The 16,933-nt window shown below is 41.1% G+C and overlaps 1 protein-coding gene across 1 annotated transcript in view; it reads left to right on the top strand.

Moving 5' to 3' along the window:
* Nucleotides 1–14,924: 14,924 nt before the first annotated feature.
* LOC131910409 (type-1 angiotensin II receptor A) overlaps nucleotides 14,925–16,933 on the top strand; it is a 46,462-nt gene continuing 44,453 nt past the window's right edge. The window contains exon 1 of the mRNA XM_059262339.1: nucleotides 14,925–15,085. The gene's annotated coding sequence lies outside the window, so the exon portion shown is untranslated. The remainder of the gene's footprint in view (nucleotides 15,086–16,933) is intronic.

The following is a 16,933-nucleotide window of genomic DNA, read 5'->3' as shown; positions in this document are numbered from 1 at the left end:
AGGTAGCAAGGAGGACCCTAAGAGGGATGCATAGATCACCCTGAGAAGGGGAAATAGAAGAGATCTTCTAAGTAAACTGGGAGTGAGGGGGCAAAATAGGGGAGGGGAAGGGGGATGAGAATATAAGGGAACGAGATGGTTGACCTAGAACAGGCACTGAGTGGGAGAGCACTAAAAGAGACATCCTGATAGAGGGAGACATCATGGGGATAGAAAGAAACCTGGTGCTAGGGAAGTTCCCAGGAATCTGTAAGTATTACCCCAGCTTAGATTACTAGCAATGGAGAGGGTGCCTGAGCTGGCCTACCCTGGTAATCAGATTGGTGAATATCCTAACTGTCATCATAGAGCCTTCATCCAGCAATTGATGGAAGCAGATGCAGAGATCCACAGCCAAGCACCAAGCCAAGCTCCAGGAGTTCAGTAGAAGAGAGGGAAGAGGGATTGTATGAGCAAGGGATATCAAGATCATGATGGGGAAACCTACAGAGACAACCAAACCAAGCTAGTAGGAGCACATGAACTTTAGAAAAACAACTGTGGAGCCTGCATGGTACTGGACTAGGTCCTCTGCATAAGAGAGACAGTTGTGTAGGTTGGTCTGTTTAAGGGATCCCTGGCAGTGGGATCAGAATCTATACCTGATGCATGAGCTAGCTTTTTGGAGCCCATTACCTATGGTGGGACACCTTGCACAGCCTTGATGCAGGGGGAGGGCCTTGGACCTGCCTCAACTGAATATATCAGGCTTTGCTGACTCTCCATGGGAGGTCTTGTCTTTTTGGAGGAGAGGATGGGGGATGGGTTGGGGCGAAAGGCTGAGGGAGAGTGGGAGGAGGGATGAGGGGGGAATCTGTGGTTGGTATATAAAATGAATAAAAAATTTTTTAATAAAGAAACAAAAAACAAAAAGTGATTTATGAGCATGAATACTGAAAATCCAGATTGTCTGTAAGAACTTCCTGGTATAAAAGGACAGGTGCTACATGTTCTTGGCAAGCACAGTGTGACTGAGTCACACCTTAGCATCTTTACGTTGAAATGTGTTCTCACTTCCTAATCACTGTCATACTTGCTAAGAGGTGGGTGCAGCCATCCATAATCCTCATTCATGCAGCAGATGCTTCATTCATTACCCTCAAGTTCATATGGTTTCTAGTGTGAATCCTTGATGCAAAGTCAGCTGACACATGCCAGCATGTACTTTGGTATCACACTTGTCTGTATTATCTTTCTCTGAGGGACTTCTGATGACAGTTGAGTTTGTTTTAGACATCTTTTATGTCTTTATGGTTTAACAGTAATGTTGGTTCTGATGTCATTTAAGAATATTTCCAGGAGAAACATTTCCTATCTATCTGTCTGTCATCTATCTATCTATCTATCTATCTATCTATCTATCTATCTATGTATCTGTCTATCTATCTATCTACAAGTTCTTGCTGTGTAGCTGGCTTGGGACTCATTATGTAGATTAGACTGTCCTTAAACTTACTGAGGTCCACCTGCCTCTGTCTCTAAGTACTGGGAGTAAAGGCAGGTCCCAACACACCTGGCTTTCCCACATGTTTTGATATGGGTCTTGCTCTGTTACTAAGGCTAGCTCTAAACACCAAGTCCAGAGGAGCTCCTGCCAAAGTCATGCAAATGGCCTGTGATGAAAAGCTGTACCGGGATAAATGATTTGCCACACAAGACCTCACACTTTTATGAGTTTTATGAATAATATTTTTTTTACCTTACAGATACTCAAGTTGTAGACCATGCAGAAAATTGGCAGCGATACACAGGCTGCACAAAGAGTTAAAAATGTAATTATAACAGCAGCTATTTTGAATCTACAAAACGTGTCAAAGAGGAGACTCAGGAAATTACCTGGTAGTTAGCATCAATACCAGGGAAGGAAAGGACAAATGATGACAGGATCGATCAAGAAGTACTTAGGCAAGAACAATTTAATGAGCAAGAAGCAGCGTGAATTTGTGCAGAGAGACTGTGGAACACACACCAATTGGAAAGTACAAATCTAAGTGCTGGAGCCAAAGGAACCCAAATTTGGCAAGTTCGTGTTGAAGGAATAATCCTGTGAAAAGGTATAAATTAAAGTAATCCTATCAAAATAAAAATAAAATTAGCTTTTGAGTGGAAAATACCATCCTTTGGAAAATTTTGCTTCTTAGAAGAGCGTTTCAACCCAATCAATGCTTCCACCACTGCCACGCAGCACATAATGAGTGTTAGGGTATTAGCCCACCACCCACTAACATGTTCAAAGCTCACTAATAAGTGATCGTTAAGCCAGCCAAATGTGGGCAGTTTGTGAAGGCTGTCTTTGTGAGTAAGCCAAGGATGAAAACTAATAGAGAATACGTTCTGAAAAGATGAAAGCTTTTAGCAATCCAAGGCACTCTGGTGGATGTATTAAGCTTTACTTTGTTTCATATTTATTTTATTTGTTTATTTATTTAAAGCTGGTTGTGATTTTGTTTTGTTTTTTTTTTTTTTGAGTCATGGTTTCTCTCCATAGCCCTGGCTATGCTCCTAGAACTTGCTCTGTAGACCAGGCTAGCCTTGAAATCAGAGATCTGCTGGTTGCTGCTAACTAAATTCTGGAATCAAAGGTGTGTGCCACCACTGCTCGGCTTATTTTATTTTTTTGACGAATTTCCCACATAAGTACTGTATTTATATTGTTTACAGCCTACTCAGATGCTCTTCCAACTCCTCCTGTGCATCCCTACCACTCTTTCTCACATTCATGACATTTTCTTCATTACCGTTCATAGATGAATGCATGTGTGTGTGCGCGCGCGCGCACACACACACACACACACACACACACACAACCTGCTGAGTCCATTTGGTGTTGCTTGCATGTATATATGTTTAGGGCTTACCACTTGGGATTAGATAACCCAGCCTTATAATAGACTTTCTGTTGTGGAATAATGTTTTTGTACACTGTAAAGATGTGTTACTCGTTTTGGTTTAAAAAAGAGCTGACCGGCCAATAGCTAGGTAGGATTTCCAGGCACAGAGGATGCTGGGAAGAAGAAGGGCAGGGTTGCAAGGAGACACCAGGGACACAGAGCAAGAAGCATGGGCTTTACAAAGTAAAGGTACTTGAGCTACATAATAGAAGTAAATTTAAAGAAATAGGTTAATGTAAGTTATAGATCTGGGTAGAAACAAACCTAAGCTATTGGCCAAGCTTTCATAATTATTAAGAAGTCTCTGTGTGGTGATTTGGGAGCCTGGATGGATCACAAATCATGCAACAGGAATCGTAGTCAGAAGAAATATGTGTGTGCTACGGCCAACAGAGGGATTTTCAAGGTGGCCAGATGTCACAGAAGCTTTAGTCACGTGGACAACCTCTCTGCTGGATACATGACAGCAATCATGATGCTGTGAAGAATCTGCTTTACAGGAAAGAAAGATCCACTCTCCAAAACTGAGCCAAAGTAAGAAATATGGTAGGAAATGCTGAGATTGTATGGTGAAGTCATAATGGAAATATCGCTAAAACTGGTACTTCCTATTCTCTTTTCTTACTCAATTAAACTCAAATAGGATTTTGCAAATGTCACTCCATTTTCTGAAAATTTAAATCTGAAACTGTGTTGACTTCTTTACCCAGGGGAATTATGTATACTTACACCTTAAATCCTGCCTTATTCTTACTTTATACCTCATTTCACTGAATATGCAAGACTTTCTTTTTTAAAAGTTAATGTGTAAGCAACTATCATGGATGCAAAGTTCTTTTGTGTAGAGCATGGCATATTTATTCAATGATCATTAATGAAATGCTATTAGAACACACGAAACATTTTGCTGGTGGGAATTTTGTAGCATTTAAAAAAAATTTCCTCTTACCTATCAAAATTATTACTGGTGAATATAGTGGGTTTTTCATTTTCAGAAAATGAAATTAATTCATTCCAAAGTGGTTCATCACTCACTATATATCTTAAATCATGTCCAAAGGTAAAACACTCTTTATTTCTCTCAATTCTCTCTTTCCTCATGAATATTTAAATAATTTGGAAATACTGATCTCACAGTTAAATCAAAATAAAACTTAGATATAAACATTTTAATCCTTTAGATAACTCAAATATTGCATAATGCTTAAAGTACCCTTATATTCTGGTGTGTTATAGAACATTTCAATCGTTCAGTCTCTATTTCTATAAGTAAAGATGTTGAAAACAATAAGGGAAATCCTAATCAATATCTTTGAAGTTTTCACTTTGTATTTTAAAAATGCTACATTTGCACTAACATTTATTGTAGTTCTATTCGCTATAGAAAGCAAATGGCATCAGTCTAGAAGTATATCAACAGGTGAATGTATAATAAAAATGTGGTACATGTAAACAATAGAATTTTATTCAGTCATAAACAGAATTGAAATTATAAAAATTTTTGGAATTATCTATAATTGAAATATACTGTATTACGTGATGTAACTAAGGCTTACAAAAAAACAAATATCGCATGTTCCATCTTACACATGGACCCTAATTTCTAACCTGTATTCATGTATTATCTAGTAGTTAGTTTGTGTAGAGACCAGGGAGCTAAAAAAGGGGCCTGTGAGAGTTGGGAAAAGAGTTTTAAAAGTAGAAGGGTAAAGAGAATATTAAAACACATGTTGTAGGGAACCTAGGAGTTGGTTCAGGAGCCCCTAAGACCAAGTTATCAGCACAAAGGAGATTTATCTATCCCAGAGGGACAGAGGGCAGGGATAAGGGACAAAGGTAGAGACAGAGGAAGAGGAAGAAGGGGAAGGGAACAAGGGACAGGGAAGGAGTTTATCCTGGAGGGGCACAAATGACTGCCTCTGGATAGAGAGGAGACAGACATGGACCAAATAAAATGGCAGTTTGTAAGGGTAAAAGGAGAAACCCCATGATATTATGAGGTGTTTAATTTTAATTGGGCATGTTAATTGGGTGAGCCAAAGGGGCCTTTTGATTGCTGGACTTCAATACTTTGATAGTTGGACCCTGGTAGTCAGCCTCAGGAGGAGGAAGTGGCTAAATAAGGGAATAGACCTTGGTGGCTAGCTTTAGGAATGCAATCTAATGGTTTTTCGCTAGGCAGAGGGGATGTGGGACAAGGGCAAGCCTGTCAGAGCCATGTTTGCCATGCTTGGGCTGGCTAGAGTCTCTTCACGTGTGATATGAAAGTGGATTGCTATAAGCAGGGGTAGGGGCAGGGATATGAGAGAGAAGAGCAAGGGGAGGGGCAATCAAAACTAATATGCACAAAACTACTACTTTATAAGGTAATTAAAATTAAATTCAAAATTCATCTTAGACACCTTTTAAAATATTTATTTTTATGTGTATGATTATTACCTGTATGAATGTGTATCTCGTGCATGCCTGTTTCCTATAGAGGTCAGAAGATGTCAGCAGAACTCCTGCAACTACAGTTACAGTTGTGAGCCACCACATGGGTTCTGGGAACTGAAATCAGGTCCTCTGCAAGAGTAGCAAGTACTGAGTGACCTCTCTGCAGCTCTTTGTAAATAAATAAATGAATAAACAAATAAACACATACATTTAAGTAGTTACATTATAAAGATAGAAAGTAAAATGGTTAAAGCAGTTGTTTACCACATGTAACATCAGGCAGTACACTACACAGATAGTAGAAATAGATTCAGAAAGTCAATCATCAGAACTCAAATTGTAAAACTCTACTATGTCATTAAGACTACATGCATGCCCATCCAAGAGCATTGAGCAATGCTGTTTTTATCATTTTTCATATTTGTCTCTATGTTCTTATGAAATCACCTGAATGAAGGACATGAAATTTGGTAAAGTATACTGAATAAGATAGATTTCTGTGTTGTCCAGAGGATTTCATAGAGGGTATGTTTGAGCTATGGGCAATACACATGCATAGAATCATTAGAGCTCAGACTGAGAATAGTGGAATATTTGCCTAACATGTGTAAGGCGCTAAGTTCAATTCCCAGCACCATAAGGAAAAATAGACAGAGACGAGGAGGGAGGAAGGCAGAAATAAAGGAAGATTGGAGCTAATAAAAATAGCCAACATTTACTGATCTTAATTACAGTCAGTCACAGTAACCTACTTTTTTTTAACCTGTATTAATTAATTCATCCGATCCTCATTCACACTGAGTTAGGCTCTGTTACCAGAGACATTTCAGAGAAATTAATCTGAAGCAGTTTAAACAACTTGGCCGATTCAAACAACTAGTTTGAATGGAAATCCCTAATTATAAGTATGTTGTGGAGCAGTTTCTTCTCTCAGAGCTTAGTCTTCCATCTTGCAGGGAAGCTTTCTTAGTCATGGGATAGAAGCGAAGTAACAGGATATTTTAGGACAAGATATTTCCAAGAAGGTGAAACAACAGGATGTTCTGGGGGGAGGTGAGACCCTCCACAGTGCAGGGAAGCCCCGTTAAGACACAAAATAAACAACCCAAAATAGTTTGGGGAAGTCTCGGAAACTGGTCAAATTTACTAAGCCCATCCCTCCTCAAGAGTCTATGAGTGAAGACTACACATCACTCAGACCAGACACGCTGCAGCTTGCGTCAAGCCCAGCCTCCTGGAATACACAGACTGCAGCCAAGAAACCTCAAAGTAGACCAACCAAGCTTCCTAGAAGGAAAAAAAAAAAGAGCAGTTGAGCTGCCTGAAGGAGACTCACAGCACCTGAAAGACCAACCTGGAAAGGGCACTCTCCAGCTGGTTGAGGTTGTGCAGTGTGCTTCTGGTTCCGCTTTGTGAGCTGTTACCCATGCGGGGTGGGCTTTCATGGTGCAGCTGTCTTTGAGTCTTGTTCACACCTGCAGTAACCTCTCATCTGTAGTCCGGAAAGTAATCCCAGTAAAACCCGTTGGTTCTTCGAGTTGGAGTTTGGTGGTATCTGTCCTTTGGTCTGTCATTGGGCGCCTATCTGGGGTGAGTAGACAGTGTTCATGTCATAAGTCTATCTTACAACCAAGTGCCAGGAAACGCCTGCTGTCAACTGGCTTAGCCAAGCTTCACTGACGCCTCTTTAAATGAATGGCAGGTCTCTGGACTCCTAGTTACACTTTTCTCCACAAAATTATGCTGTCTTTCTACTTTCAAAAACAGGCATAAAATTCAAAGGAGAAAGTAGTAGCTACTGGTAGACATGAAAAGAAAATTAAAAAACTAGCATTTGATCTCAATTTTTGAGGATAGGCAAGTTTTCAAATAGCCAAGGTTAGAAGGTAGGGTACTCTAAACAATGGGTCACACAGGATAAAGATTAAAGTGGAAAGTTGGGAAAATGTGTAAAGACAGATAAGGGTAAGAGAAAATGAAATAAAATGAAGCCCGTGAGGGTTGAGAGTCAGCAATGGTCTTTCCTAGCGTTGGACCTGGCATGCTACACTACCAACTTGCCAGGCTAAATTGCCAAACTGCCTCGTAAACATTTATGTTTATACACCTAGACTAGTGATGCTAGCTCTCAGCCTTGATCAAAGATGCTTCTCTTTGTAGCAAATGGATGCTAATTCAGATACTATGGCTGGTTAACATCCTGAGAACAAATGATTGGTGGATATTCAGCCTTGAATGGAACACCCACAAAATTCCCTTCCCTAAATAACACAAGAGCAGAGAGTGGAAAGGAAGCCCATGAAATGCTGTCTTCGTGGAAAGCTGTGATTGCATGACTACGGCCCTCACCAGACTGAGCCCATAAACCTTTAGTCATAGACGGAGGAGGGGGGTAACTGGGCTTTGATCTGCCCGGTAGAACTAATGGGAGTCAAAGCTTGTGATGAAGAAGACATTATCTTCAGTGATGATATAGCCACTGGTCAGTTACTCACACTACAGCAAATAGCTTGGCACCCACGCCTACACAGTGGCCTTGGTTAATCCCAGTGGGTCAGAAAGCAAAACAAAACAAAGTAAACAAAAACAAAAGAAAAGTCATGGAACTAGAATGGGGACTTGGTGGCAGGAGGAAGGCCTAGTGGGGAAAGGATGACAAGTGATGGAGGAGGCTTGAGCATGACCAGAACGCATTATATACACACATGGAATTAAGAAAAATAAATTCATTTTAAAGATAACATATTCCTGTACCTCTTTTTAAAAATAGATTTTTAAAGTTCCTTATCTCAGCCAAGAAGAGGTAAGACCCAAGTCTGTAAATTTGGCCCTTAAAAAAATGTCCTCTGAAAACCTACTAAGAAACTTACAGATGGATTTTGAGGTTTAATAATGATCTTGGGTTTCATGATAATTATATTTTCCATTTTGCAATGTACTTGGGATGATAATTCATTTCAATGCTTTTAGCTTTAAAGAAAGAGAAAACAATTTAGGTAAAATACTGTTAAATGATTAACAGGCTTATCTATAGAGGTGCAGTTAGCTCAATGGAAAGGAGATAGGGAATAAAAACACGAACACCGGAACTCTATCTTGCTTTGGGTGCCTTATGAACCCAAATAAAAATTAAAAACCCTTGAACAGAAGTGCTTTCTATGTGCCTGTTACATAAGACTCAAATCTCCCACAGCAGAGGTCTAGGGCTGCTGGTTGACAGTTTTGTCTACATTTAGATTCAGCGTCCTGGCTTTTATTTACATATAATTAGCTTACAAAGAAAGAAATTTTATCTCATAAATTTTATCAAAACATTTATAAATTTCATTATAATAATACCAATAATAATTCAGGAATGAGCCATCATGTTAATAAGAAAGATATACAGTTTATAGATGTAAAATAAAGTTTTGATTAAAAAGTGTTAAAGAACAAGGAAATGCTTTTAGATAGGGATGTTTTTTGAACAGAGAGTTTTGTCCTGAAAGAGATGAGTGTTCCAAGATGGAAAGATGGAAAAGGACAAAACTGAATGTTGAGTGTGCCAAACTTACAGAAAGTAGACTTAGTCACAACTCAGTTAGTTGTAACACAAAAAGTCACTAAAATTGTGAAGGTCAAAATTCGATACCTGGAGGTAAAACTGAAGCTCAGTTCCTCATTCACAACAGTTGGGTTTTCCTCTCTATTGATCTGTTCTTAGCAGTGTTTACCAAAGCCTGGCTTAGAAGAACAAGAATTTTGCTTCATCCTTTTGCTAATTGAGACATTTAAACCTATCTCTCTCTAATCACTATGCTTGTGTTTTCTCATTAAATAAAATATTCATTTGGAAAAATTCTGTTAAAATGTATTTGCGCCGGGCGGTGGTGGCGCACGCCTTTAATCCCAGCACTCGGGAGGCAGAGCCAGGCGGATCTTTGTGAGTTCGAGGCCAGCCTGGTCTACAGAGCGAGATCCAGGAAAGACGCAAAGCTACACAGAGAAACCCTGTCTCGAAAAAAAAAATGTATTTGCATTTGGGGCATTTCTGGTCAATTGCATAGTGACAGAACTTATTTTAATGACACAATTCAAATTCACCAATACAATTACAGTTGTTAGACAACACTAATAACGTTTCAAAATTAACCAAAATTTTGGCTTTGTCTAAGATTCACCCCTTTTGGAAACATCAACATCTCTTTATAAAACAAGTTCTTGGTGTGTTATAAGAAGTTAAATGAAAGCCAAGCGAGCACTGACTATCATAGGGAGGCACAAATATTCAAGAGACTTTAAATGTAACAATCAAAAACTCAGAGGCAGTTGCTGTCTTTCTCTGGAGATGGAGAAACCCAGGGGAGGGAAAGGAGCCTTCCAGGTACTTCCAACCAGCTCCTCTGCTGCAGAACTTCAGGACATAAGCTCTTAATTTCTTATTTCTCACATCAAACTTGTGTCTATTTTTTTCTGAGAACATATCTACGTAGATTTCAGAAGTTCTGGGCAATAACCACCTTCAGTTGCATTGTCAGTTGAGAACCACAAGTGACTAAACATTTCTATCACTTTTATATGTTTCTTAACTCTTGTGTTTAATTTTTTATCGTGATTGATCATTCTATATGAGTGTGTGTTTGTGTGAGTGCATGTGTGTGTGTGTGCACATGTATGTCCTTGCAGAAGAACCTGAAGAAGTCAGATTCCTTTTTCTACCGTGAAGGTCCGGGGAATAGAACTCAGATTGTCAGGCAGCAAACACCTTCACTCATGAGCTACTGTGCCAGCTGAAATAATTGTATAGTTAGTAGTAAAGAAGTATTGAAGGAGGCCAGCGAGGTGGCTCAGCAAACACTTGCTACACAAATCTGACGACCTGATTGTGATCCCTAGAACCCATGTAGAGATGGAAGGAGAAGTAGATGCTACAAAGTTGTCCTCTGATACCGAGCACAACCCCTTATAATAATATAATAATAATGAATAAAAGTTTTAAAGTAAATAAATAACATGTTAAAGATAGCTAGTGTTTCACTGGTGTATTCCTAGGTGATAAAATACCATTCTTGTGTTTTTACTATTTTTAAATTGTTATGTGTATGTGTTGTCTAAGTATCTGTGTATGCAGTGCACACTCGTTCCTGGGGAGGCTAGAGGCATCCACCTTCCTTCAGCTGGAGTGACAAGTGTTTGTGAGCTTCCTGACTGACATGGCTTCTGGGAAATGAACTCAGGTCCTCTACAAGAGAAGTACCTGCTCTTAATCACTGAGCTATCTCTCCAGCTCCTCTAATCTTGTTTCTTTTATAATTTTTTAATTTTTTGAGAATTTCATATATGAGTATTTACATCATTTTTTACCCTTCTCTCTCACATCTGTAATGCCTCTCATGTCCCCTTCTTCACTTTATGTGTGTGTGTGTGTGTGTGTGTGTGTGTGTGTGTGTGTGTAACCTACTGAGTCCATCTAGCATTGCTAGTATGTATGTTGCTTAGGGATGACCACTAGAAATTGGATGACTTATCAAGGAGCTCATCCCTGGAGAAAATCGATTTTCCTGTTCTCAGTAGCCACTGAACTTTTCACTGGAGGTGGGACCTGAGGAACTTCCCCATCTATGGTGGCATGCTAATTGGAGTTGTCATTTTACAGGTCTTGCATCTCTGAGGTAATCAACCTCCTCCTGCTGAAATAGAAGCTTCTTTGATGAAGAGAAGTGTGAGCCACACCTATCTGTGTGTAAAGGATATATTTATAATACAGTTAGGAGCTATGTTAGTTTAGAAAAATGGCAGTAGTCAGTTCTCCTCTTGGGTCTATGATTTCTTCAGCCACCAGTAGTTGGCTAAGCTCCAGTACCATGCGTGAACTCACTCCTATTGAGTGGGCCTTCACTTGAATTAGACAGCTGCTGGTTACCCCCAAGACAACAGTACCACCGTAGCACCATTGGGGCTATCTTGTCGGCCATTTTGGTTCATAGGCTTTACAGCCAGGTATTACTCCTCTTCCTTGGCAACTTACCTATCACCTTCTGATGCTGAGAGCAAGTCTGTAGGCTTGCAGGTCAGTTCCAATTCAATTTCTCCAACTCCCATGGCCCAAGAGTGTGGTGTATTCAGAAATAGGGTCTAACCTTCAAGTTTTGGAAGGCAACCAAGGGCATCAGCAATAGCCCATATTGTTTTAGAAAACCCTTGTCATCTTCTGACCAACAACTCAAAAGGTTTCCCATGCTTAATACTGCAGCTATGACAAGGTAGTGTATGACTCTTGTAAACGTCATCATCAGCCCATGTGGCATAACTCAGTGTGTGTGTGTGTGTGTGTGTGTGTGTGTGTGTGTGTGTATGTACATTTTAAAAATGTAAGCTTATAAAATAATATGTTGCCCTATGGCCTTTTCAAACATTCTTTGTATTATTTCTTTCTCCTTCCCTTTCTTGCATATTACCCTTCCTCCTTTCTCTCCAGTATAGGTCTCCCTCTTTTCTCTATTATCCCCTTTGTAGCATGAGTCTCCTGTTACCCCCTTTCTAGAGCTTCTCCTCTTCTCTGCATGGTCTTTTTCTGTTTTCCTGTCTTCTTAGGACACTTTAAGTTACATCTGGGTTATTTCATTCAGTGTAGTATTTTCTAGTTCCATCCATTTACCTACAATTTCGTGATTTTACTCTTTTTATTTTTAGAGCTGAATAGTATTCCATTGTATGTATGAACCACATTTTCATCATTCATTCATTAGTTGAAGGACGTTCAAGTTGTTTTTATTTCCTAGCCATTGTGAATAGAGTGGCTATGAACACGAATGAGCAAGTATCATGGAGTAGGAGTCCTTTGAGTTTATGACAAAGAGTGTTGTAGCTGGGTCATATGCAAGATTGACTTTTAGCTTTTGGAGAATTTTCCACGCCGCTGTCCATATTGGCTGCACCAGCTTGCAATCTGACCAACAGTGCATGGGGGTCCCTTTTCCCTGCACCCTCACAATACTTGTTGCCAGCTGTTTTCTTGATCTTCACCAATCTAACTGGGGTAAGATGGACTCCCAGAGTAGTTTAATTTTCATTTCTCTCATTGCTGAGGATATTGAACATTTTATAATATATTTCTTAGCCATTTTTACTTCTTATTTAGGAAACTCTCTCTTCAGATCCAGAGGCCATTTCTTAATTGGACTGTTGGGCATTTTGATGTCTAATTTCTTGAGTTCCTTATGTATTCTGGATATCAGTCCTCTGTCAGATGTGGGGTTGGTGAAGATCTTTTCCCATTCTGTAGGCTGTCGCTTTGCCTTGTTGACCGTATCCTTTGCTCTACAAAAGCTTCTCAGTTTCAAGACGTCCCATTGATTGATTGTTTCTCTCAGTGTCTGTGCTACTGGTGTTCTATTTAGGAAGTGGTCTCCTATGCCAATGCGTTCAAGACTACTTCCTACCTTCTCTTCTAGCAGGTTCAGAGTAGCTGGATTTATGTTGAGGTCCTTGATCCACTTGGACTTAAGTTTTGTGCACGGTGATAGATATGGATCTATTTGCAGCCTTCTACGTGTTGATATCCAGTTTTGCCAGCACCATTTGTTGAAGATGCTTTCGTTGTGCCATATGTTTTCTTGACTCTATTTTTTGAGTTCCTTATATGTTCTGGATATTAACCCTCTCCCAGATGTACAGCTGGCAAAGATTCTCTCCTACTCTGTGGCTTCGACTTCACTCAATTGACTGTTCCTGTTTCTTTTGCTTTGTAGAAGATTTTTAGTTTTATGAAGTCTTATTTGTCAATTGTTGGCCTTAATTTCTGAGCAAATAAAGTCCTTCTATTCAGGAAGTACTGTCCTACACATATCTTGTAGGGCATTGCTTTTTTTTCCTTCTAGCAGTTTCACTGTTTCCGGTTTCACACTAAAAGACCACCCACATTTTTAAAAACTGAGTTCTTATGTTTACAAAGATTCAACTAACATGCTTGTGACTTTTCACAATGTCAGAATTTATTGACTAACAATAAATTCACAAGGTTTATTGACTTTGTAAGTATCAATTTGTCAAGTAGTCTCTATTTCCTTGATAACCTGACAAGGCAAATACAGATACATAGATTCTTTTATTCTAGTCTTACCTATGAATACTAACTTTTAGATTATGCATTGCACTTCACATTATATATATATATACATATATGTAGTTTACAGGTTGGCTACACAGGATTGAAGAGGCCCAAGAGGAGCTCAAGGAATTGCTAAGATGCCTGAGAAGCAGAAAGGGTAGCTAACGGTAATATGATATCCCCTGCTGGAGGTCTGCTGCTACAAAGTCAGGGTTTGAGCTGAGCCAATGGCAGAGGCAGGTCGAAACAGAGAAGTGGGCAAATGTATCCATGGCACTTTGAGGAGAACAGCCACAGTCGCAGCAGGGACAAGCCCATCTAAAGCCCCTGGGACTGTTGGGACTTCTCTGCTGCACACTGGGTGGTAAGATGAGGTCTTTTGACCACTAAAACATTAGGTCTCCTCTTCATGTGGTTCACGTGAAGGAGCGGCACCAGTCTTGTGAGTCCAGTATGTTGTTGTGGCTGCTTTCTCTGGCTTGATCTTAACATCAGCCTGTGCGGCTGTAGCTCCCATTTACTTTGGCAATTTTTTTTTTTTTAAATATATAGTGGGGCCCTTTCTGCTTTAAGGAACAAGTTGTTAATCTGTCTGTGCCTCAAGGCTGGTGCCAGACAGATGGTGTTTACATGCCCATCAAGGTGTGAACTCTACTTTTGCATTTTTTTTTTTTCTCAAAATGAAGTCAATGCTGCTTGTAAACAGAACCTCTTGCAGTCTGAAAAGCCATTGTTTCCCAGTGTGGAGTAACTCTGAGCAGGGCGCATCCTGATCTCAGTATCTTTATCTTTCACTGGATTTGAATTGCTAGCACTTCATTGAGGATTTGCTCTCCATTCACAGAAGTGGTTAGTCTGACATCTTCTTGTAATGTGTTGCCTGGGTTTGGTATCACAGTAGTTCAGGCCTCACAATGCACCGGGAAAGTATTCTCTTTTTTAAAAAAGAATTGGATTCCTTTTTGTTCTCACATATTTTATGCTATTTGTTTCTGGCAGTCTGTTTTTATTTTTAAATAAATGCAGCTCGAGCCACCTGTAAACTAGGAGGAACTGATAATCAACTCTTTCATTTTACGACTCTGAAATTAACCCATACCATCTGTGATCCACAAGGGCGTCAAATTTCGAGATAGCCACAGCAAGGACAAGGGAGTTCCCGAATTCATCCTTAAAAGTTTTCCTTTTTTTTTTTTCCCCCTTTCTGAGTGGAGCACTTTGGAGTCAATTCATGTGGCCTTACCCCAACCTCCCTCCATCTTCAACACTCAGGCTGTGATGAGGGATACAGGACCAGCCGAGCACGGATCTGGGAAGTGACAATGGGTGACTGGCAGCAGAGAAGACTCCGTCAGAATCCGGAGAGGGAGAGGGTTGGATGCAGGGTCTGGGGCGGGGCGGGGCGGGGGAGGAGTGCAAAGCAGAGGCTAGGCTAGGGACCAGCGACGCCCCCCTAGGCTATAAATACCGAGGCGCTTCGCTGCTGATCGCCAGGCAGCTGCGAGGGACTGGGTGATGCTGTGTGGCTGGAGAGGACACCGGGCGTGAGTCCTGCTCCCCGGGTGGCTCGGGTGTCTGAGGCCGGTACCAGTGCGGCGGCTCTCCCAGCTCTGGCGCTCTCCCGGGTGCGGTGAGTCCTAGCCCAGGCGTCCCGCCAGCGTGGTGATCAGGGGCTGGAGGGGTCAGTTCCTTGTCAAGGCATCTGAACCGGGAGTACTGGGAGGTGAGGACCCGGGGTACCCAGGGGAGCGAGCACATTCCCGGCCAGTGCGCAGACTGGAGCTGGCCGCCCTTGTCCAGAACAGGTTGGGAGGAAACTGCGCTCATTTGCAGCGTGCTCCGAAAGAGTCATAATGTTTTGATCAAACTCTTCGGAGTGCAGGCTAGAAATCTACAGAGATGGGAGGCAAGCAAACCAACTTCCCTCTGTGCTTTTAACTAACTGTTGTATTTTAACTGCGACCTGAATTCAACCGTGGCCTATTGACCGCGAGGCCATCCATTTGAAGTTGTGCCACTTTGAGTTTCAGAGTGTCCCCTCTCTGTTTGCCAAGGACCCCGCATTGTCCTTCTCTGCTTTCCCTCAAACCCCACGTGTGGGTCATTGCCATCAGACAGTCGGTAGGTGAGCCAAACTCCATCACTGCTGGTGTTCCCAGCGGCTCTTTGATTCCTCAGACTGGGGCTTGGAGAAGCAGGTTGCCGCACCTTAACAGGCAGACTTGGCCTAGAGTCCCTGCAGGATTTCAGTGGTCTCTTTTCAGTACTGAACCGAGAGCAGGGCTCTCCATTCTACCCATTGCCCGTTCCTTTAGCCCAGTGTCTCCGCAACCCCAAACTGCGGTGGTCTGCAGAAAACTCAAGCCGATCCTCCCTAAGGCTAGTCCTGTCTCCTTGTCTTTGGTCAAGCATAGTGTCATTGGCTACCGGTGTTTACTAATGTTTGCATTAAGCATAAAAACCCACCTCTGACTCCCAGGAGACTTTTTCGCAGGAAAGTTTGGGCACTCTATGTGCCCTGAGGTCACATTTGGAAGTTGGCAACATTAATTTCCTGTGTCATTCCAGGAAGAGAGAGCAACAGAGCAGATATCAAGCAAACTTACCCCCTTCTGTTCTCTTCAGTCAGTAACTGGCCTCTTCTTCAAGGTACTTTATTCCCAAAAACAATTTTCTTTTTTGGATAGTTACCACCATAGGGGCCGGGGGCGCCTGTATTTATTGCCCTTAGCAAAGACCTTAACCCTCCTTAAAATTTTCTATTAAAAAAAAAAAAAAAGAACCCAAAAGGAACCCAAGAGTCTTGTTTTAATGTTTCATCTCCTTGGTTTAACCACAAACAAACAAACAAACACTACCTGTGGTGTTTACCTCCTAACAGCCCACTTGGACAATCACTTCTCCATCCGGGATCATTTTCCTGCTAATTCCCAAGAACTCCTCTTGTCCTCCCACCAAATCAGCTGCATGATATTAAGAGTGTTTTGATTTGTTTAACAAGTCTGAGTCTCAGGTCACTGCCCAGAAGGTCTCCCCCAGCTATTAAAAACCCTGGATGGTTTCTGCTTCTGGCTGATTGCTGACAAAATAAAAGTCTAAAATGGTTATCTTGTTAGCCCATGCTTAGAGTCTTCAAAACTGTTTAACTTTCCTTTTGTCTTCTCTGGACACACGTTGTTTCCTAATAGCTCCACTGGTCCATCTCAAAATCATAGGTGACAATTCCTATAATGTATAATATATAATGCTTGAGGTGTAGGGAGTGACCTCAAGTTGCAAGGTCTTAACATTTACTGAATTTTCAGATTCCTCCTTCTCTTCCTGGACTCCTTGTTTTTTGTTTGTTCGTGTTTTTGTTGTTGATTTTGGTTTATTCTCCCCTTCACAAGGCCTTGGTTTCTAGTTCTGCTCGTTCTTGGTGGTAGTTGAACCGGCCTCAGTGTCCACCACCTCAGAAGAGACTAGGTTTCCTCATCCC

Source organism: Peromyscus eremicus, chromosome 5 (genome assembly GCF_949786415.1).
Source record: "Peromyscus eremicus chromosome 5, PerEre_H2_v1, whole genome shotgun sequence".
NCBI lineage: Eukaryota > Metazoa > Chordata > Mammalia > Rodentia > Cricetidae > Peromyscus > Peromyscus eremicus.
This window is presented reverse-complemented; position numbering and strand designations above follow the sequence as displayed.